Source organism: Protopterus annectens, chromosome 13.part0 (assembly GCF_019279795.1).
Source record: "Protopterus annectens isolate FY-2018-M chromosome 13.part0, PAN1.0, whole genome shotgun sequence".
Taxonomy (NCBI): Eukaryota; Metazoa; Chordata; order Ceratodontiformes; family Protopteridae; genus Protopterus; species Protopterus annectens.
This window is the reverse complement of record NC_056747.1, coordinates 1,347,744,322-1,347,766,470: the sequence shown is the minus strand read 5'-3', so window position 1 is coordinate 1,347,766,470 and position 22,149 is coordinate 1,347,744,322.

Here is a 22,149-nt window from a genome sequence, read left to right as displayed (position 1 = left end):
TATGAGAAGTGGGGTGTAATTTAGTTGGTGCTATTATTCTAGCAATTTTAGAGTTGTTAGTGCAGAACAGTGATGTGTTGTGTGACTTGTGCAATCTGCAAATGTAGCTACTTTGATGCAACATTGTTCTAGTTAATATTTTACGGTTATCCAAAGGTTAGTCAAAATGGGGTAACCATATAATAAAGAGGGAGTGGGGAGTAGGTATGTTGTAGCAAGAGTGACAACTAGATGCAGTAAGGAATTCTTTGGCTATATATAGCATTCCTAGTTTTTGTGAGGTTTTTGTATGTTGTTCTATATGAGAAGGTCATATTTGAGGTTATCATCTATTGCAACCCCCAGCAGTTTTGTACAGGGCACTAATTCAACTGGAATATTGTTTAGGGATGTGATCTTAAAGTTATTTTTCTCATGGGTAAGTGATTTGGGGAAAATGCAAGGAGTTTGGTTTTCTTTGGATTAAGGCGATGGTGGTTACAGACAGTTTTCAATAGAGTTGAAGGCTTGTTTTGTAATCTTATCTAAATTTTCTAGATTATCTGACCATCAGATAAGAGTGGAATCATCTGCATATGTACAGGGAGATGTTTGTTGTACAGAAGTATGAAGATTGTTTATAAAAATATTAAATAGAAGACGAACGAGGATAGAGCCTTGTGGTACACCTGTAATGATGGGTAAATAAAGGAAAAGGTAGAATTCCATTTCAATGCCTGGTAACATTCTAACAAGTCATTTTATGCACTTTGAATTTCTAGCACTTCTGCATATGTCTATAGGCTAGAGTCAGACTTCCTGAATCTAGACTGTTTGGTATCACTTTTGAGCACTAAAATCAGCTCTTCATTGAGATACTAAAAGATCTTATAGGTTCATAGGTTCATAGGTTCATACTAGGCTATCTGCCCAAGGGCATTTATAAGCCTAGCCCATAGTTATGTGGCTTTCGCCACCCCTTTAGTTTGAATAAAAACTATGCCTATCATTTTGCTGTGCCTCTGTCAAGCAGTGACACTGAAGTAATCCCTGGGGTATATCTGCAATCTCCCATCCATTGGTCAAGATTCCTCTTGAACAAGGCCAGAGAGGTGCTCTGCCTCACATGTACCGGGATTTTGTTCCACAGCATAGGGAGTCTCTGGGTGATGAATCTGTCCCTCCAGCACGTTCTATTTATAACCGTGTCAAGGTTTAAGTCTCCCGCCCTTGTGGTTCTGAGGGATCTAGATTTTTTGAGGTGAAGCATATTCATCAAATCTGGGTTTGACATGGCCTTATATGTCAGGCACAGGTCACCTCTGAGCAAGCGGTATGAGACTGAATAGAGCTGGAGTTCTTTCAGTCGGGCAGCATAAGACATATTTTTGAGACCCTTTATCCTTTTGGTGAGGAACCTCTGGGGCCTTTCAAGCTGCAGCAGGTGTCTGGTCAGATACATTCGAGCGGGCATTGTACTCAATCATAGGTCTAATGAGTGATGAGTACAGGGGGACGATGACCTCCTTTGATCTAGATGTGAATCCCTTCATGATCAGGTGGGTGATATAGAAGGTTTTCCTAACTAGTTTAGCAACATGAGTGTCAAACGAAAGGCTACTGTCAACCTGGGTCCCCAGATCTCTGATGACTTTTTCTGTGCTCAGTGGATTGCCACCTATATGGTAGCTAGGGGTAACCTTATTTTTCCCGAAGGGTATGACTATGCATTTTTTGGCGTTTAACTTCAGGCCATGGCTCTGGCACCAGTTATCCGTTTCTGTGAGGCCCTTCTGGAGGATATCTGTGTCAGATGTGTTTTCGACTATGGCCCAGTTTGCAGTCATCTGCAAACGTTGTCAGCCATAACCCTCCTGTGTTTGCTTGTACTTCAGAAAAGTAGATGCCAAACAAGAGTGGACCCAGGACTGAGCCCTGTGGGACACCACTTGTGACAGGCTTTGAGTCTGACATGGCTCCAGCAACTCTGACCCTGTGGGTTCTGTCACTTAGCCAGTTTGCAACCCATCTTGTGATGTATGGGTTTACATTCAAGCTGATGAGTTTTTTGATGATACCTGAGTGGGGTATTGTGTCGAAGGCCTTTGCCAGGTTGAGGTAGGCTGTATGGAATGCCTTTCCTCATCAATGGCCTTGGTGACTGTCTCAAAAAGTCAACCAAGTTTAAGAGGCAGGATCTGCCTTTGACAAAGCCAAACTGGGTTGGATCCAAAGTCTGCAAGTTCCCTATGTCTTTATTTATGAGTTCCATTATGATCCCCTCCATGGCTTTGCAGATAAGGCTTGTCAAGCTAATGGGGCGGTAATTTCCAGGGTCTGTGGAGGCACCGCCCTTATGAAGTGGGACCACAGTCGCGTCGCCACTCCTTGGTGCGTATCCTGAGGTGAGGCTAAGATTAAACAGCTGTCCTAACTGTGGGTTTAATTCCTCATTGAGTTCATGAAGCACACAGCCGGGGACACCATCCGGTCCCATGGATGCTGTGTTTCTGCCTTAGTGAGGCAGTTCTCACCTGGGCATTGGAGATGTTTGGGGCTACAATCCTCTGGAATAGATATCTCTCCTTTTGGGGGGGGGGAGTTTGCACTGAACCTGTCAGCCAGTATGTTGGCAATGTGTGTAGGTTCAGTAATTTTCACATCATTTTGAACTAATTCTAAGCATATCTGGGAGTTTCCTCCTAGGTTTCTAACATAGCTAAAGAAGGCCTTATGATTCTCTTTAGAGTCCTTGGCGATTTTTCTCTCAAAATTTGCCTTGGATGATTTTATGAGAGCTCTTAGTTTTTTACTTATAATGATCAAAGGTGTCTTACCTTTCAAGGATTTTGCTCTATCTTGTAGTAGCTTCCTCTATCTATCTTGTAGAGGCATCCATTGCTTCCAACTAACTATAAGTGTGTGTTTTTGCTCTTACATTGCACTTTTAATTTGTATTTGCATTCTACTGTCTGTTTGAATTGTCTGATCTGTTTCTTTGCCACATTTTACTGTATACTGTACTAGTTCAGCTGTAAAATAGCCCAGTTCCAGGTTTGCTGTTTCTGGGTCTGTTTTATAACTTCTGAGCATCAGATTCAAGCCATCTTTGTTGGTGAAGGCCCTTTTGCACCCATGTGAGAACAAAGTGCTGTCTGGGTCCCAGCTAATCGAGGATGATTGGACTAGAGCTCAGAGCAAGTGTCCTTATTGGCTAGTTTCAGTTAAAAGGGTTATTTCTTGTTTTATTTAAGCTCCAAGTTTGTACTAGTTGGCATGTAGCACACCATTGTGCGCTGCCTCATAGCAATGGTTACCATTGGTGGCTATAGACACAGATATTTTGCTTGTTAAGTTTTCCCTTACCACTTGTGGTCCTCCAGGTTTTTTTTCCTGGCCCTGCTCTACTGTCAGGTGGAACACTAAGCCTAGCCTCAGAGGTACCAACACAACTCTCACCCACTAGCCATTCCTAAGTTTGACCCCTTTTCCTGACCATATAAATTTACCTAACACTATGGGCGGACAATTTCCCACAGTTTCTCCAACCATTTTAGTCAACATGGGCATCCTGAGGCAGTGTAGCAACTGCCTCATGTTTACTGACAGCCCTCTACTCCTAGTCCACACCAATTCAACACGTGAGAAATGCAACTATATTAAGAACCTTGAATCCATGCTTTCTCACATACCAATCAACATATATGACAATGACTGGGTTGTCAGCATGCCCACCTCACCTTCTACTCCACCCAAATTCACATCACATGTACCTACATATGCAGACACCCTCAACAGAAACATACCTAAACACCACAGGCCTCCCAAACACAAACACAAGCATGTTACACATAATGCTTCCTCTGCAGAACACAATATGCAAAATAACTCATGCACCAATGTCTCAACTGTCAAGCCCTTAAGGCAAAATACAAAATCAAACATATTAGTCATAGGTGATTCTATCATGAGATACACAGATGTCCCTCTCACCAGTCTGGATAAGGAAAGGTTCACAGTCAGCCATCTGTCAGGTGCCAGGATGTGCCATATCACACATGCACTCAAGTATCTCAACAGCAGGTACTGCTATGACTCCATCATAGGTTCATAGGTGTGTACTAGGCTAATAGCCCTGGAGCCTTTGCAAGCCTAGCCCAGAGGATTACTCTGGCATTGTACCACCCGACCTTAGTTCCCAGTGCCTCTGTCGAGTAGAGCCACTGGAGTGATCCCCAGAGTGAAATTTCTATTTCCCATCCACTCAAGAAGAAGGCCAGTGAGGTGCTCTGTTTGACATGTATGGGAAGTCTATTCCAGAGCATGGGCAGTCTCTGGGTTATGAACCTGTCCCTCCAGCATGTTCTGTTGATTGTGGTAAAGAGGCTGAGGTCTCTGGAGTGTGTGATGCGGAGGGATTGGGATTTTGTTAGATGCAGCATTTCTAACAGAGCTGGGTCAGGCATGGCTTTAAGTCAAGCAGAGATCACCTCTAAGTAGGCGATATGAGACAGAGAATAGTTGGAGTTTTTTTAGTCTGCCCATATAGGGCAAGTGTTTAAGGCCTAGGATCCTCTTAGTGAGGTACTTTTGTGGCTTCTCCAGTTGTTGCAGGTGTCTAGTGAGGTGCATGCCAAATGGGGCATTGTACTCGATGATTGGCCTAATGAGGGAAGAGTAGAGGGAGACAATCTCTTTCTTCCTGGATGCAAAAGCCTTAGTAATGAGATGTGCCACATAGAAAGACTTTCTGAACACAGTGGCAATGTGGTGGTCAAAAGAGAGGTTGCTGTCAACCTGTGTTTCCAGATCTCTTATAATGCCTTCTGTGTTCAGTGGACTACCATCGATGTGGTAATTCATGTGAACTGGGTTTTTCCCAAAGGGGATGATGACACATTTTTAGTTATTGAGCTTAAGGCCATGGTTCTGACACCAGTCGTTGGTCTCAGTGAAGCCTTTCTATAGGATGTCAACATCACTTCGGGAGTTAATAATAGCTCCCAACTTGCCATCATCTGTGAACTTTGTCAGCCAGAGTCTCTTTGTGTTGGCCTGGACCTCAGAGAAGTAGATACCAAACAGGAGAGAACCTAGGACCGAACCGTGTGGGACTCTACTCATGACTGGTTAGTAGTCTGACTTAGAGTCAGCTATTTTCACACTGTGAGTTCTATCTGTGAGCCAGTTTGCAACCCACCTAGTGATATAGGGGTTGATGCCTAGCTTAGTGAGTTTTTCTATGGTTCCTGAGTGGGGAATGGTATCAAAGGTCTTGGCCAGATCAAGGTAGGCTGTATGAACCACAGCTCTGGTGACTGAATCAAAGAAGTCAACCAGGTTGAGCAGGCATGATCTACTCTTCACTAAACCAAACTGTGAGAGATCCAGAGTTTGGAGATTTCCTATATTCTTGTTTATTAGGTCCATGATGATGCTTTCCATAGCTTTGCATATCAGACTTGGCAGGCTAATGGGGCGATAGTTCCCAGGGTCTTTAGTCGCTCCTCCTTTGTGGAGAGGGATGACTGTAGCAGTGTGCCATTCGGTAGAGACAAAGCCTGAGGTGAGGCTGTGATTGACCAAGGCACACAGGTGAGGTGCGAGTTCACTCTGTAATTCATGTAGAACACAGCCAGGGATATTGTCAGGTACCATAGAAGCTGTATCCGTAGCCTTGAGCAGTGCTGTTTTAACCTGTATGGCAGTAATACTGGGTGCCTGGCAATCTACTGTTATTGTGATTAGTCCTTTGGGGGGGTGGGGTAAAGTTGGCACTGAATCTGTCGAATAGTATATTGGCAGTATCTGTTGGCTTGGTATAGGAGGTACCATTGTGTAGTAGCTCAGAAACAATATGGGTATTGCTGTGGAGATTCTTAGCTTTGGAGAAGTTTTTCATGGTAGTTACCTTTGTGGGGAGGGAGAGATGTGGATTTCCAAGGTGATTAGTTTGTGGTCAGATCTAACCAGGGAGGAGGTGACTATTGGTGTAGAGCAACAGTCACCTATATTAGCAATGACCAGGTCAAGGATGTCGCTAGCTCTAGTGGGAGTAAGAATGAGCTTGTCCAGGGCATTGGAATTAATGAATTCCAGGAAATGTTGCACGAGTGTATCGGTACATTAGTATTTTTCCCAGTTAATGGAAGGGTAGTTGAAGTCGTGCAATATGAGAGTATTAGGTTAGACCATAATATTCTCCTGGGTGCTTAGGAATGTGGATTGTAAGTCTTGGGACATGGTTGGTGGGCCTATAGCAGGTTATGACCTGAATCGCTGTCTTACGCAACGTTAGCTGCACTTGAAGTATCTCTGATGTGTTAAGTTGGGCTACCAGTCTGGAGGTGTGCGCATCCTTTATGAATATGGAAACACCACTGCCTTTGGAGCTTCAGTCCAAGTTCTTGGGCTGAAAGGTTTGGAATGAATTATAGCCTGGTAGTGCAGGGGTACTTTCTGCTACCTTGAACCAGGTCTCTGTTACAGCACAGATGTCAATGTTCTCCATTTTAAGGAGTGCTTCGAGTGAGTGCATTTTGAGATTTAGATTTCTAGCATTGAGCAGTATGACCCTCAGATTACATTTGTTTGTAGCTGTTACAGTGGTAATTTGGTCTTTGGAACACCACCTAAAAAGTCACTATAATGGTGGCAAGAGCTTCGGCCAGTATCCGGAAGCCCACGGATGACAGATGCAGGCCATCTCTGGCAAAGCATCGAGGTCTGTCAATCATGTCATCCCAGGCAGACAGATACTGAATCCCCTTAGAATGACACTAGAAACTTGGCCAGTTGTTGAAATCAATCGTTTTCTGCTTGTACTGTGGTATTATTTTGGGTAATGGTAGGATGCTGCTCAGGGCTATGGTCATACCCACCTGGGCTACATAATCCGAGAGCTCCCCATGTCTCTTTTCATATTTTATTATTTTACATTTGTTGACCGGGATAGTCCGACTGGATATATGTCCATTTTCAGTGGAGGTCCGGGGAGAAAAGCCCCAGATAACACAAATAGAACATAACAGATATGAGTCAAACATATTTACAAAGCCCTCTAGTAGGTACTCACAATATACACAGTGTTTAATAGTATACAAAAACAACAGGCTGCAGCAAGCTATTATGAACAAGAGGTGCATACAATATTAATTTAAATAAGGCATTGAATAAGTAGTGATTAATCAGGGTTAGAACAGGGACAAAGCCAGTGCTCTTTAAAATACTGCTTGAGGCCTTTTTTGAAGAGACGTAAAGAAGGTTCGAGGGTCAGGTTAGATGGAAGTGAATTCCACATTTTACCAATGACGCTGGCAAACAGGGAGTCGCCAGCTGAGTTAATGGTTTGTGGGTTTGGACCAACAGTTTATTGGATGATCTTAGCTGCCTTGAATTATATGGTTTTATGATATTTTTAAGTGCTGGAGTACTTTCAGGATGGTACAGAATTTTGTGTGCCACTATAAGCTGATTGAACAGAAGTAGACTGGCCAGTTCTAGCCACCCGAGAAGACTGAGGTTTTGACAGTGATGTGTCCTGTATGTTGAGCCGATGGCCAATCTGGCAGTATGGTTGTAACAGTGAGAGAGCTCACTACGTTCAAACAGTGGGGGAGCTCACTACGTTCAAACAGTGAGGGAGCTCACTACGTTCAAACAGTGAGGGAGCTCACTACGTTCAAACAGTGAGAGATCTCACTACGTTCAAACAGTGAGGGAGCTCACTACGTTCAAACAGTGAGGGAGCTCACTACGTTCAAACAGTGAGGGAGCTCACTACGTTCAAACAGTGAGAGAGCTCACTACGTTCAAACAGTGAGGGAGCACGTTCAAACAGTGAGGGAGCTCACTACGTTCAAACAGTGAGGGAGCTCACTACGTTCAAACAGTGAGGGAGCTCACTACGTTCAAACAGTGAGGGAGCTCACTACGTTCAAACAGTGAGGGAGCTCACTACGTTCAAACAGTGAGGGAGCTCACTATGTTCAAACAGTGAGGGAGCTCACTACGTTCAAACAGTGAGAGAGCTCACTACGTTCAAACAGTGAGGGAGCTCACTACGTTCAAACAGTGAGGGAGCTCACTACGTTCAAACAGTGAGAGAGCTCACTACGTTCAAACAGTGAGGGAGCTCACTATGTTCAAACAGTGAGGGAGCTCACTACGTTCAAACAGTGAGGGAGCTCACTACGTTCAAACAGTGAGGGAGCTCACTACGTTCAGTTTTGCTCAAATTGGAGAGTATGGGGGAGGCATATAGAAGGGTAGGGAGTAGGTGTGAGCGGACGCTTGCAGTCCTAGCTAATGGAGTTAGAAAAAGTTTGCTTCTATATAATGAGCCAAGCTGCTTATTAATGGTTTTTATAGTTTTATTGATATGCAGATCAAATTTTAGATTATTGTCCACTATTACTCCTAAAAGCTTAGTATGGTCATCTGGAGCGATAGAGGTACCGTTGTTGGATGCTATGGAGAAGGAAAATGGGGTGGATCTACTGGTGGGGGTAAAGAGGAGCAGTTTAGTTTTGTTGGTATTTAACAGACGATGATTAGAGAGCCAATTTTCAACTGTGTTAAATGTGTTTTGTGTTATGGTTTGCAGGTCTAAAGGGGAGGAGGCCATAAAGATCAGGGTAGAAACATCTGCATATTGAATGCAGGTTGCATCAGGGATGGCAGTATGAAGATTGATGATGAAGATAGAAAAGAGTAGAGGACCTAGAATAGAGCCCTGAGGGACACCAAGGGTGACGACCTAGAACATAGCCCTGAGGGACACCAAGGGTGAGGACCTAGAATAGAGCCCTGAGGAACACCAAGGGTGAGGACCTAGAATAGAGCCCTGAGGGACACCAAGGGTGAGGACCTAGATTAGAGCCCTGAGGGACACCAAGGGTGAGGACCTAGAATAGAGTCCTGAGGGACACCAAGGGTGAGGACCTAGAATAGAGCCCTGAGGGACACCAAGAGTGAGGACCTAGAATAGAGCTCTGAGAGACACCAAGGGTGAGGACCTAGACTAGAGCCCTGAGGGGACACCAAGGGTGAGGACCTAGAATAGGGCCTTGAGGAACACCAAGGGTGAGGACCTAGAATAGAGCCCTGAGGAACACCAAGGGTGAGAGGTAGCAGGGTGGACAGTTTGCCCTGCCATAATACACCCTGTTGTCTGCCATTCAGATAGGATAGGAACCACTGAATAGCATGGTTATCTAGGGAGATGGATTTTAGGGAATGGATGAGCAATTTGTGGTTGACCATATCAAAGGCCTTCGACAGGTCTAGAATTAGGGCTGAAGATAGCCTGTTGTTGTTCCTATTTTGGAATATGGTATTTGTAAAAGAAAGGAGGGCGGAGATGGTGCTGTGATGTGGCCTAAAGCCATGCTGAGAGTTGGCAAGCAGACCGTTATGAATGAGATAGTCCATAACCTGCTTATGAACGCACTTTTCCATTAATTTGGCTAGTGGTGAGAGAATGGCAATGTGTCTGTAGTTGGACAGTTCTGCTGAACTTCCACCTTTGTGGAGTAGGATAACATTGGATATTTTCCAGCTTGAGGGGATAGTTTCATTAGTTAGTGTTCTATTGATTAGGATAGATATGGGGAATGCTATGGCGTCGGCAGCTTTTTGTAGGGAGTCTGCAGGAAGGAGGTCAGCAGGAAGGGTGGTTGGTTTTAGTTTTTTTTATAAGGGAATGAATAAAAGTGGTAGGGACAGGTTGGAAGTTAAAGGGGGGATGAGAAGTGGCTGTGTTACTGGTAGAGTTAGAGTGGGTGGGAGTAAGTTGGTTAGCTAAGGACTGTATAGTTTCAGTGAAAACGTTATTAAAGGCAGTGGCAACAGTTTCTGGGGATTTATGGGTGTAGTTTGATGGGGTTGGGGTAGTAGATTGTCCTGGATGAAGAAGTCGGTTAATACCTGCCCAAAACTTTTGAGGGTTGTTTTGGTGTTTAAATTGGATGTTCTGGTAGTAGTTTTTTTTTTTGTCTAGCAAAATTATTTTTTTCTATAATTTCTAAGTTGATGATATCTCACTTGGTTGAGGGGGGCTTTAGTTGTTCACCATTTAGTCCAGGCTATATTTCTAAGTTTGATTTTTATCTTAGTTTCCTTTGTGAGCCATGGAGCAGTATTAGATTTAGTCTTTGTAGTACATGCAGGAGCATGGGAGTCAAGGATGCTCAGGAATTTATTGTTAAAGAAAGTTACGGCTTCATTTAGCAGTAGATTTTTTAGGATTAACCAGTTGACCAATTTAAGTTTGTTTAGGAAGTTAGTAGGATTGAAGATTTTATTATTTCTGATTGTTTTGTGCGTAGTCTTGTGATGGGTTTCTGCCTTATGCTTAATGATATAAGTTAGTAAATGATCACTTAGGTCATCAGGGAGAGTCGCAGCTGTATACAAGTTTGGGTGGCTATTGATAAGTACCCAATCTAAGATACTTTCCCTGTTGGTGGGTTTACTAATCCTAGTGAGAGAGGCTATTATTTGTGTGAACTCAAACAGATTTATATGGGTGACAGGGAATTCAGTTGAGCAGGTGCACCAGTCCGTGTTAAAGTCACCAAGAACAATGGTTTCTTGGGGGTAGGTAGTGGATAACCATTGCAGGATATCTTCCAGAGTGTTTATTTTATTGCATGGGGGAATGTAGACACACAATATTTATCCTCTTATTATTGTTAATTTGTACTTTAGTAACGAGGATTTCTGCATTATTAAATGGGGGAGGTTGAACTGGATCTCTATTAACACAATGTATTTTTGTAAAGAACTGCTATCTCACCTCCCTTCATAGCTGTTCAGTCTAACTGGTGTATGTTGTAGCCTGGGGGTAATACCTCATTATCGGCTGTAGTAGCTTTAAGCCAGGTTTCTGTAAGACATATCATGTCTGGGGAATGAGCTTCTAAGAGGGCATTCAGGTTGGGGATTTTATTATTTATACTTCGAATGTTCAAGAGAAATGTCTGCAAAAACACTAATAAATTCAAAACTGTGCCCTATAACAGCATTTGCAGGACTGTTAAGGGGTAATATATCGATGGGGTTGGTGGAGTAGGAGCTATTGTCACCAGGTGAAGACGGGCCAAGGTTGGGATGGATGTCCCCATCTGTAATGAGATTATATTGAAATCTGATTATGAGATTTAGAAACTTATGAAAAAGTCTTAGATAGTGCTTGTCTCTTGGGTTGGATTTTAAGGTTTTAATTGGGTGATGAGGTAAAGGGGGTGAGACTTGGATGTGTGGGGGATAATTAGATGAGCAAACTTGTAAGAGAAGTCTGGGGTGCTAGTTTGACATTTTAGATAGCGGAATCCATGGCGATACTGGTTTTTATAGATGCTGAGGAGATAAAGGATGAGCATCAGGGGGAGTAGAGACATTATTAGTGTTTTTGTTGATGTTAGCAGTGCAAGGGGCCAGGCCGTTATATTGCACAGTTTTGAATTTATTAGTGTTTTTGTTGATGTTTGCAGTACAAGGGGCCAGGCCGTTATAGGGCACAGTTTTGAATTTATTAGTGTTTTTGTTGATGTTAGCAGTGCAAGGGGCTCAGGCCGTTATAGGGCACAGTTTTGAATTTATTAGTGCTTTTGTTGATGTTAGCAGTGTAAGCGGCCAGACCATTATAAGGGCACAGTTTTGAATTTATTAGTGTTTTTGTTGATGTTAGCAGTGCAAGGGGCCAGGCCGTTATAGGGCACAGTTTTGAATTTATTAGTGTTTTTGTTGATGTTAGCAGTGCAAGGGGCCAGGCCGTTATAGGGCACAGTTTTGAATTTATTAGTGTTTTTGTTGATGTTAGCAGTGCAAGGGGCCAGGCCGTTATAGGGCACAGTTTTGAATTTATTAGTGTTTTTGTTGATGTTAGCAGTGCAAGGGGCCAGGCCGTTATAGGGCACAGTTTTGAATTTATTAGTGTTTTTGTTGGTGTTAGCAGTGCAAGGGGCCAGGCCATTATAGGGCACAGTTTTGAATTTATTAGTGTTTTTGTTGATGTTAGCAGTGCAAGGGGCCAGGCCATTATAGGGCACAGTTTTGAATTTATTAGTGTTTTTGTTGATGTTAGCAGTACAAGGGGCCAGGCCATTATAGGGCACAGTTTTGAAATTATTAGTGTTTTTGTTGATGTTAGCAGTGCAAGGGGCCAGGCCGTTATAGGGCACAGTTTTGAATTTATTAGTGTTTTTGTTGATGTTAGCAGTGCAAGGGGCCAGGCCGTTATAGGGCACAGTTTTGAATTTATTAGTGTTTTTGTTGATGTTAGCAGTGCAAGGGGCCAGGCCGTTATAGGGCACAGTTTTGAATTTATTAGTGATTTTGTTGATGTTAGCAGTGCAAGGGGCCAGGCCATTATAGGGCACAGTTTTGAATTTATTAGTGTTTTTGTTGATGTTAGCAGTGCAAGGGGCCAGGCCATTATAGGGCACAGTTTTGAAATTATTAGTGTTTTTGTTGATGTTAGCAGTGCAAGGGGCCAGGCCGTTATAGGGCACAGTTTTGAATTTATTAGTGTTTTTGTTGATGTTAGCAGTGCAAGGGGCCAGGCCGTTATAGGGCACAGTTTTGAATTTATTAGTGTTTTTGTTGATGTTAGCAGTGCAAGGGGCCAGGCCATTATAGGGCACAGTTTTGAATTTATTAGTGTTTTTGTTGATGTTAACAGTGCAAGGGCCAGGCCATTATAGGGCACAGTTTTGAATTTATTAGTGTTTTTGTTGATGTTAGCAGTGCAAGGGGCCAGGCCATTATAGGGCACAGTTTTGAATGTATTAGTGTTTTTGTTGATGTTAGCAGTGCAAGGGGTCAGGCCGTTATAGGGCACAGTTTTGAATTTATTAGTGTTTTTGTTGATGTTAGCAGTGCAAGGGGCCAGGCCGTTATAGGGCACAGTTTTGAAATTATTAGTGTTTTTGTTGATGTTAGCAGTGCAAGGGGCCAGGCCGTTATAGGGCACAGTTTTGAATTTATTAGTGTTTTTGTTGATATTAGCAGTGCAAGGGGCCAGGCTGTTATAGGGCACAGTTTTGAATGTATTAGTGTTTTTGTTGATGTTAGCAGTGCAAGGGGCCAGGCCGTTATAGGGCACAGTTTTGAATTTGTTAGTGTTTTTGTTGATGTTAGCAGTGCAAGAGGCCAGGCCGTTATAGGGCACAGTTTTGAAATTATTAGTGTTTTTGTTGATGTTAGCAGTGCAAGGGGCCAGGCTGTTATAGGGCACAGTTTTGAATTTATTAGTGTTTTTGTTGATGTTAGCAGTGCAAGGGGCCAGGCCGTTATAGGGCACAGTTTTGAAATTATTAGTGTTTTTGTTGATGTTAGCAGTGCAAGGGGCCAGGCCGTTATAGGGCACAGTTTTGAATTTATTAGTGTTTTTGTTGATGTTAGCAGTGCAAGGGGCCAGGCTGTTATAGGGCACAGTTTTGAATGTATTAGTGTTTTTGTTGATGTTAGCAGTGCAAGGGGCAGGCCGTTATAGGGCACAGTTTTGAATGTATTAGTGTTTTTGTTGATGTTAGCAGTGCAAGGGGCCAGGCCGTTATAGGGCACAGTTTTTAATTTATTAATGTTTTTGTTGATGTTAGCAGTGCAAGGGGCCAGGCCGTTATAGGGCACAGTTTTGAATTTATTAGTGTTTTTGTTGATGTTAGCAGTGCAAGGGGTCAGACCGTTATAGGGCACAGTTTTTAATTTATTAGTGTTTTTGTTGATGTTAGCAGTGCAAGGGGCCAGGCTGTTATACGGCACAGTTTTGAATTTATTAGTGTTTTTGTTGATGTTAGCAGTGCAAGAGGCAGGCCATTATAGGGCACAGTTTTGAATTTATTAGTGTTTTTGTTGATGTTAGCAGTGCAAGGGGCCAGGCCGTTATAGGGCACAGTTTTCAACCAGGATTTGGCAGGAAAGGAAGGAGAAAAGGTGGGTTGCAGAGAGGGAGGGCCTCTTGGTGATGTGTCAGATGCTGGTTGGGAGGAAGAAGTGGGGGAGTGGCTAGGATAGTATAAGTTTAACATATAGTCCAGGGAGGTACGTCTTAGGTCATTCACATACACATATACAATGACAGACTCATATTTGTACCTTTTGTTGAGGGACCGGTGTGCATGTGTTATATGGTGGATCCTGGCACCTGACAAGCAGCTGACTGTTACTTTCTCCTTATTCAACCCAGTGAGGGGGGCATCAGTGTGTCTCACTATTGAGTCACCTAATACTAGTGTGTCGGGCATGCTGTTTTGCCTTAGGGGCTTTGGTTGAGTGGCGCACTGTTTAGGAGAGTTATGTGTCTCATGATTAGTGTTGTGTTGTGTTGTGGGTCATGTGCCACAGTCCATGTTGATGTGAACGACTTGAGACATAACTCTCTGGACTATATGAAGACAGACATGACTGGGCTCTTGGACTATGTGTTTCAGGCAGGTATGTCCCTAGCCTTAAGCAGCATTTTACCTTCACCTAGGTTGATGGCTCAATACAAACAGAAAATGCTTGACTTCGATAATTGGCTAAGTTTCTGGTGTCATTCTAAGGGGATCCAGTATCTGTCAGCCTGGAATGACATGACTGACGGACCCTGATGCTTTGCCAGAGATGGTCTTCTTCTGTCACCACTGAGATTTCGTCTAATGGCTAAGGATCTTGCCACCCTCATAGTGCCCTTTTAGGTGGTGTCTCAAGGACAAAATATCAGATGTGAAAACTCTATATAAAAACAAACTCATGATTATGTTGCTAAATGCTAGGAGTCTCAGCATGAAACTGCATTCACTGGAAGCATTCCTCACCTTGGAAACCACAGACATTTGTGCAGTCAAGAAGACCTAGTTCAAAGCTGTGGACAGCACCTCCTTCCACACGTTCAAACCACAAACTGAAGGCATAAAAACTAAAGGAGGCAATGTATCAATATTCATTAAAGATAAATACACCTCCAGATTGGTTAAACAGTACGATTCCCTGGAGATACTTTAGGTGCAATTATCTGTTGGTAGGACACCTATTCAAGTCATTGCCAGCTACAGGACCCCCTCCAAGAATCAGGATACCCACTTTGCCAGTTTGGATATACTTGAGTCTAGCAAGATACATCCAAACACCATGGTTTTAGGCAACTTTAACTACCCATCCATTGACTGGTAAATTACTCGTGCTCAAACTGAGATGCCCAAAGGTTCCTAGACTTTGTTAACTCTAATTCCCTGGACCAGCTGGTTGACACTCCCACAAGGGGTGCCACCATCTTGGATCTGGTGCTTACCAATATGGGGGACCACTGTAGCATTCCCACTGTGAGGTCTTCCTTGGTGTGATCTGACCACAAATCAGTCTTATTCAAAGTAACCATCACCCCCCCCAGCAGCAACTAAACTAAAAAACTTCTCTAAAGCAGATTATAACCTCTTATGGGATGGCATAAATAGCTTCACTGGATCTCCCCCCTCAGATGGAACTGGCAACTATGCCGAGTCCTACACCAATGCTTTATACAAACACTTGTATAAATGAATTGACTAGGCCTTACCTGATATGATCAAAACAAGTTCCTCAAGGAAGAGCAAATCTGCCTGGTAGACAACTGCCATTAAAAGGCTTTACAATAAGAGGAAGAAATTGTTGTCTAAGAGTAAGAGGGAGTGAGGCCTAAACTGCAAACACTCCGCCCTTAGCTTAACAAGCAAATAAGACTTCTTGTGAAGTCCTGCAAAGCAAACTATGAATCTAAATTAGCTTCAACTAAGGACAGCCATAAGGCATTCTTTAGTTACATCTGTAACCTAAAAGGAAAGGCCAGATTTATGCCGAACTGGTCGGTAATGATACCACATATACTGATTCTGGTTCTGTGAAATCTTCACTCCCCTGTCCCCAACAAATGTGCCCCATGACTTCCCTACCACCTGTCTCCTATCTTGTATCTCTCGTAAATGCCCTCTCTAAGGCCAAAAGCACAGCATCTATGGGACTGGATAACATCCCAGGCTGTGTCCTACATGTGCTCCAACAAGAATTAGCAACACCATTGGGTACTCTTTTCAGTCATAATCTAAGCACTGGCTTCATCCCAACTGAATGGAAAATGGTCACCATTATTCCCTTGCACAGAGATGGTGCTTCCACTCACCCTGGGAACTATAGACCTTTTAGCCTAACTAGCCTTATCTGCAAGGCCATGGAATGAATCATCATGGACCTTATCAACAAAGATATAGGTAATCTCCAAAAACTTGACCCAACTCAAGTTTGGATTTGTGAAAGGGAGATCATGCCTATTAAACCTGGTGGACTTCTTCGAGACAGTGTCTAAGGCCCTGGATGAGTGGAAATCTGTGCATAGAGCCTACCTAGACTTAGCAAAGGCATTTGACACTATCCTGCACTTGGGCATCATTGACAAACTCACCCAGCTAGGTATCAACCATTATATCATTAGATAAGTCACTTACTGGCTCACTGATAGAACCCATATAGTCAAAATAGGAAATCCACCTCCAACAGCAGACCTGCAACCAGCGGTGTTCCACAGGGATCTGTCCTGGGACCTCTACTGTTTGGAATCTATTTCTTCAAAGTACAAGCATAAGCTAAAGGTCTGTGGCTGACAAAGTTCGCTGATGACTGCAAACTGGGAGCAGTCATAGACTCTCAAAATGATGTCAACATTCTACAAGAGGGTCTTACGCAAACAAATAATTGGTGCCAAAGTCATGGCCTTGAACTCAATGCAAAAAAATGTATTATCATCCCTTTCAGTACGAGTGATGTTCCTGCTAACTACCACATCAATAGCAACATCTTAAGTACGCACTCAGTGATGGGAGACCTGGGCACACAGGTTAACAGCAACCTTACCATTGATCACCATGTCTCCACAGTGGTAAGAAGGGAATTCTGTATTGCTCATCTCATAAGTAAGGGGATTGCCTCTAGAATACAAAAACGTTAGAACCCCTCTATCAGGCTGATAATTGAGTACGATGCATCTTTTGGTATGTACCTTTCCAAGCACCTGCAGCAATTGGAAAGACCACAAAGGTTTCTCACAAGAAAAATTCAAGGTCTTCAGCACCTGTCCTATGTGCATCATCTGAAATCACTGTCACTTCATTCTGTTTCATACGGACTGCTCATACAAGACATTCTCTGACCCTGCTTTATTGGAAATGCTGCAAATCCAAAAATCAAATAGTGCACGGGTTAGTCACTCTAAAGACCTTAACCTGGTATGTGACATTAATAGAACCTGCTGGAGGGACAGATTTGTCTCTCAGAGGTTACCACACCTTTGAACAGACACCCACTTCCTGTCAAACAGAGCACCTCATTGGCCCTCTTCAAAAGCAATCTGGATGATTGGATGGGTGACCATAAATTCACCCCAGGGGACAAGAGCAATAGGTGCTGATCCTGGAAATGAGGGTAGAACTTAGCTAGGCTTGTAAGGGCACTAGGGCCATTACCCTAGTAACTTCCTATGATCATATCAACTTATGATCCTAATTATTAAACCACTGAAAAGCAGGTTGTGAGATATCCAATGTGGACAATTGTTGTAGGTGTTCTTTATGAGAGACAGTGTCAAAAACATTTCTTAAGTACAGGGATAAAGAAGGTACAAGTTTACCTATATCCTTGGCTTTATTTTTTTGTTATCGGTTGTTGTGCTATGGTCAGGTGTAGAAACCATGTTGAGTGTTAGTAATTGTTTCTTTAACAGATGCTGGAGTAGTTGTGTATGGACACAAATTTCAAATATTTTTGAGAGGGGGAAATAAAATGGCAATGGGTCTGAAATTCGATATTTCAGTAGAAGTGTCACCTTTGTGGAGAGGGATGAGAGTTGTTTTTCCAGATGGTAGGAATATAGGATTCCTGGAGTAGGGATATGCAATGGCGGTAATTTTGAAGTATTCATCAGGAAGGTTATCAGCAGAGGGTGAGCACTGTTTAAGTTTTAATACTATTTTGTTAGGAAGGAGGTGGCAATTGGCTTTAAATTGGGGGTGGGAGTATTAGTAGTTGGGGGTAGCATCAGTTAGGGGAGTCAGGAAAGGGTTCGTTGGTGGGGGCAGCTATGCTATCAGTGAAATACAAGTTAATCTTCATGGCTGATTCTCAGTGGGAGTTATTGGGGCAAGGGCTAAGGATATTGTTAATTCCTGGGTGTAAAATTTATTTAATGAATGACCAGAATTTTTGGGGAGTTATTTTTATTTAACATTTGTTTACCAGAAAAGTCTGACTAGGATAAAGGCTATTTTAGTGGAAGCCTAGGTAGAAGGGTACTGGAGCACCCAGAGGAAACCTTAATGCACACTGGAAGGCACAGAAGGCTGTGGTGGATGCTGTATTAACAGAGTAACACTGAGTAAGACAGGAAGTGAGGAGGGAAGAGGATATCAATACTACTGTGGTGGATGGTATGACATGTCCTGAGATGTAGCATTGTTTTTAAGCAGGTTTGTGATGTCATTAAATAGTGGGAGGAGAGCAGTGTGACTACATGAGTGGAGTGGGGGCAGCTGGGGAATAGGGGGTCAGAGAGGAGAGACGTGGGCACACATCCCTCTTTAGTTGGAGACAATCAGCCTGAGCTTTTTCAAGCCCAGTGTTTCTACACACCAAGCCCAACAAAGGTAAAACAAATGTGTTGAGGGAAAGTTTTGCCATGGCTGTTAAAAGACACAGACTAGAAGTAAAGGTGCCCCACTGCAAACTAGTGATAAGGCAAGCTCTGCAGAGTGGGAGAAGCACAGCTACAGATGTATCCCCTAATGCTCAGGGATGTTAAACATGAAGGCAGCCCACACAGAGGGAGCGTACATCAGTGAACCACAGGTAAGCCATGCATGCCCACTGTACATGCAGCCTTGCCTATGCAATGTTCTTAATACTCGACAGATACTACAATTACCTAAAATATTTATAGCAGTAAAGAGCCAGACAGGGGTAAGTTGTAGGTGTCTCTGAATGCTGGTGTGTGACCTTCCCCTTCACGGGGGGGGGGGGGGGGGGGCATTTCACACTTTAAAGCACCTTCTCACCTGTACTTGAATTTTTCCTATTTTGTATTATCATGGATGACACCCTAACAGTAGCAACCAGAGGGGAGAGCCATATCCAAGCCATGCATCCAGTAGGATATTATTATCAGTTTATTTTTTATTGCATTATATACTTTGATCCTCTGGAGACCGGGCCATGAATGAAAAAGGTTAATTAACCAGTTCACTTTCGTGCTTAACAAATTTCAAATAAATAAATAAATACATATATAAACAAATATTCTGAAGGAAAGTAAGATGATACACACAAAGGAGATAAAAGTGATAGGAAAGAGGTGACTGTGAAATGAAGCCAGGGGTCATGTGTTACCAGGTCGGCCTTCTAAGTCACAGCTCATATTCAGTGGAGCCCTCAGGAGGAAATCTCCATTATCACAACGGAATCACAATACCATATAAACTGAACACTTGTGTATATATATATATATATATATATATATATATATATATATATATACACATATAACAATTTTACAGGAAATAAATTTGCCTACATTTTCTTTAAATTAGGAAAGGGGGGTTGCAGTTGTGGAGACACAAAAGTGGGATGTAAATACAGAAACCTAGAATGGTTGAATGAAACTAACTAGGAAGAGGAGGGGAGGTAGGATATGAGATTAAAAGCTGAAAGGTAGAATAAATGAAAATACACCATCACAACAGAGTAACAAAAAAAGTAGAATAGTAGAATATTGAGCTGGGTAGGGTTAGAGGGACAACTAAGTATCTGAATTGTAACTTTGTAGAATTGTAATGTAGTATACTCTTGCTTGATAAATTTGTTGGTTTGCTACGGCCTAAGGATGGGCCTTAAATAACTCGAGGAAATAACATTTTAGTCTGACTTTAGTTGCATAGAAAATTATGGAGAAACTCCCGAACGAAGGGCTAACCTACTTATCACAGGATAAGTGCTTTCATGACACTAGCTAGTATGGATTTGAGGGGAACAGCATGGGGGGACCCTGGTACACTGAGCATTCCCGACACTAAAGGAAAAAGGAGTCTTCCTCATTTAAAATCTTTTTCAAAGAAACCATGTATATTATCTTGTTTAGACAATAAGGAATGAAATGAAAGGAGCAGAGAAGAAAAAGGTTAAAAATATTTACAATAAAGCAGTCCAGCCAGATAATGCTAAATGTGCACAGCGTCTCTCAGAGGCTTCAGTTTCTTTTACTGTGCATGTCCACAAAATCTTGTTAATTGCCAGATGTACACACCAGGGAATGCTAGAACATGCACTCAGATCCTTGCAGAATGCTGTCCACCAAAGGAAGACAAAACGCATCCTTCACTTTAAATTTTAAGTAGAGGGCTGTTAAACACAGCAGCAAAGGGTTATTTATTTCTTTACTTTGTTTTAAGACCATGATCAGTTGTTACACAACTTCTACTGCTCACTCATTCAGAAAAGTAAGCAATAAAGACAACTAAATGGGCAAAATAAGTTATGGGATTGGGATCGCAACTAAAGCCTCAAACTATGACTGTTTACACACATTTTTTTTGTGTGACACATTTCTGATGGTAGACAGAAAGAGGAAGCTATTCAATATTATTTGCACATTTCATTTTCATCTAACAAATCATACAGGCAACATAGGATCGAAAGTCTTGTCTGTACAAATTTATTTATTTATTTATTTTATATTTGTTAACCGGGAAAGTCCAACTTGGAATGAGCCAATTTTCAGTGGAGGCCTGGGGAAAAACGCTCCAGACACGTCTTTATAACGTCCATCAAACATCTTTCAGATTTGCAGCTCTGGTATTTGTATTAGATATCCATTTTTACCAGCTATATATCTTGCAGAAAGATGAAAACAAGTGACAATTAGACCTGCCTGCCTGCCTGACACCTGCTATAACTACCAGTTTTCTTTTTAATTAGCAAACAATCTAATTCAGCACCCAGTTCTAAGAGGGATTACTGACAGTGCTAGCATAGACCTCCCTCTTTCTTTTACTGCCCAATTTTCGGGTTCATATTAAATGATCGAAGACGCGTTCTTTCGAATGTGTCTTGATTGAACTTGAAAGCATGAAAAGGCAAAGTAGCGAAATGGCATATAAGCGAATGCTTTCCCTGTGAAAGATATCAGTTGGCCGCTTCCGTTAGTTTACTGTTTTCGTGACTGTAGTGCGATCTCAGAGTTGGTATATTTAAGTAGGGGGATGTGGAGGTGAAGCCCCCCACTTTATGTAATGTTTTAAAAAAAATGTTTTTGTTTTGTGGAACAACAATTTTTTTCCCTTTGAAAGAAAATTGCTGTTCTAAGCATTCGAGATTGTAAGCTTTCGCTTACATGGGTTCAACAAATCATTGTTCACTTTTTTAAGCATTCAATGATTTAACATAAACCCCAATTTTCTGCTATGCTGGAAACTACAGAACATAGGACACCCCTGTCAAAACTACATAGGCAGCAAACTAGCTTGAGTGACACTGTACTGCCCATTTAGGACCTGGGGTGGCATTCTGTGGGTGACATACCCATATATTGGCCAATGGCTGTAGAGCTTGGTGTATGGCATGCCTCAGTGGCCCGGACAGTTTTAACAATGTTATTATGATGAAGTCAGGTAACTTCAGAATATGGGTGCTATTTTGACATGTTTAGTTGCTTGGATTGAAGGGGTCATGTAGAAAAATAAATCAGCATTGTAGAAAAAGTTGGATGTTAGAGGACTTCCTGGGAATCAACTGCTGGGTATTGCAGTAAGTGTGCATTTCTATATCTTAAACATTGTTATTTAAACTGTGATGAATTACTGATCTCAGGTCTGTTTTCCTATACCTTGTCAAGTAGAATGTGGATACGTTCCTGTCTGGTGGAGTTCATCTTGGCAAAGTCAAACTCTCTCAATTCACTGGTTTTCATAGGAAATCACTGCTTATGCAGTTTCTTGGTGTGTGTAGACAGTGATGCCATTCTTTTTGGAGATTTTCCCCTTTTTCATGTAGGTGAGGCTGTGGAGTTACTCTCTCTCTCTCTCTCTCTCTCTATATATATATATATATATATAGATAGATAGATATAGATAGATATATAGATACACGTGGGGGAGGAGGGGCTTCTCCCCA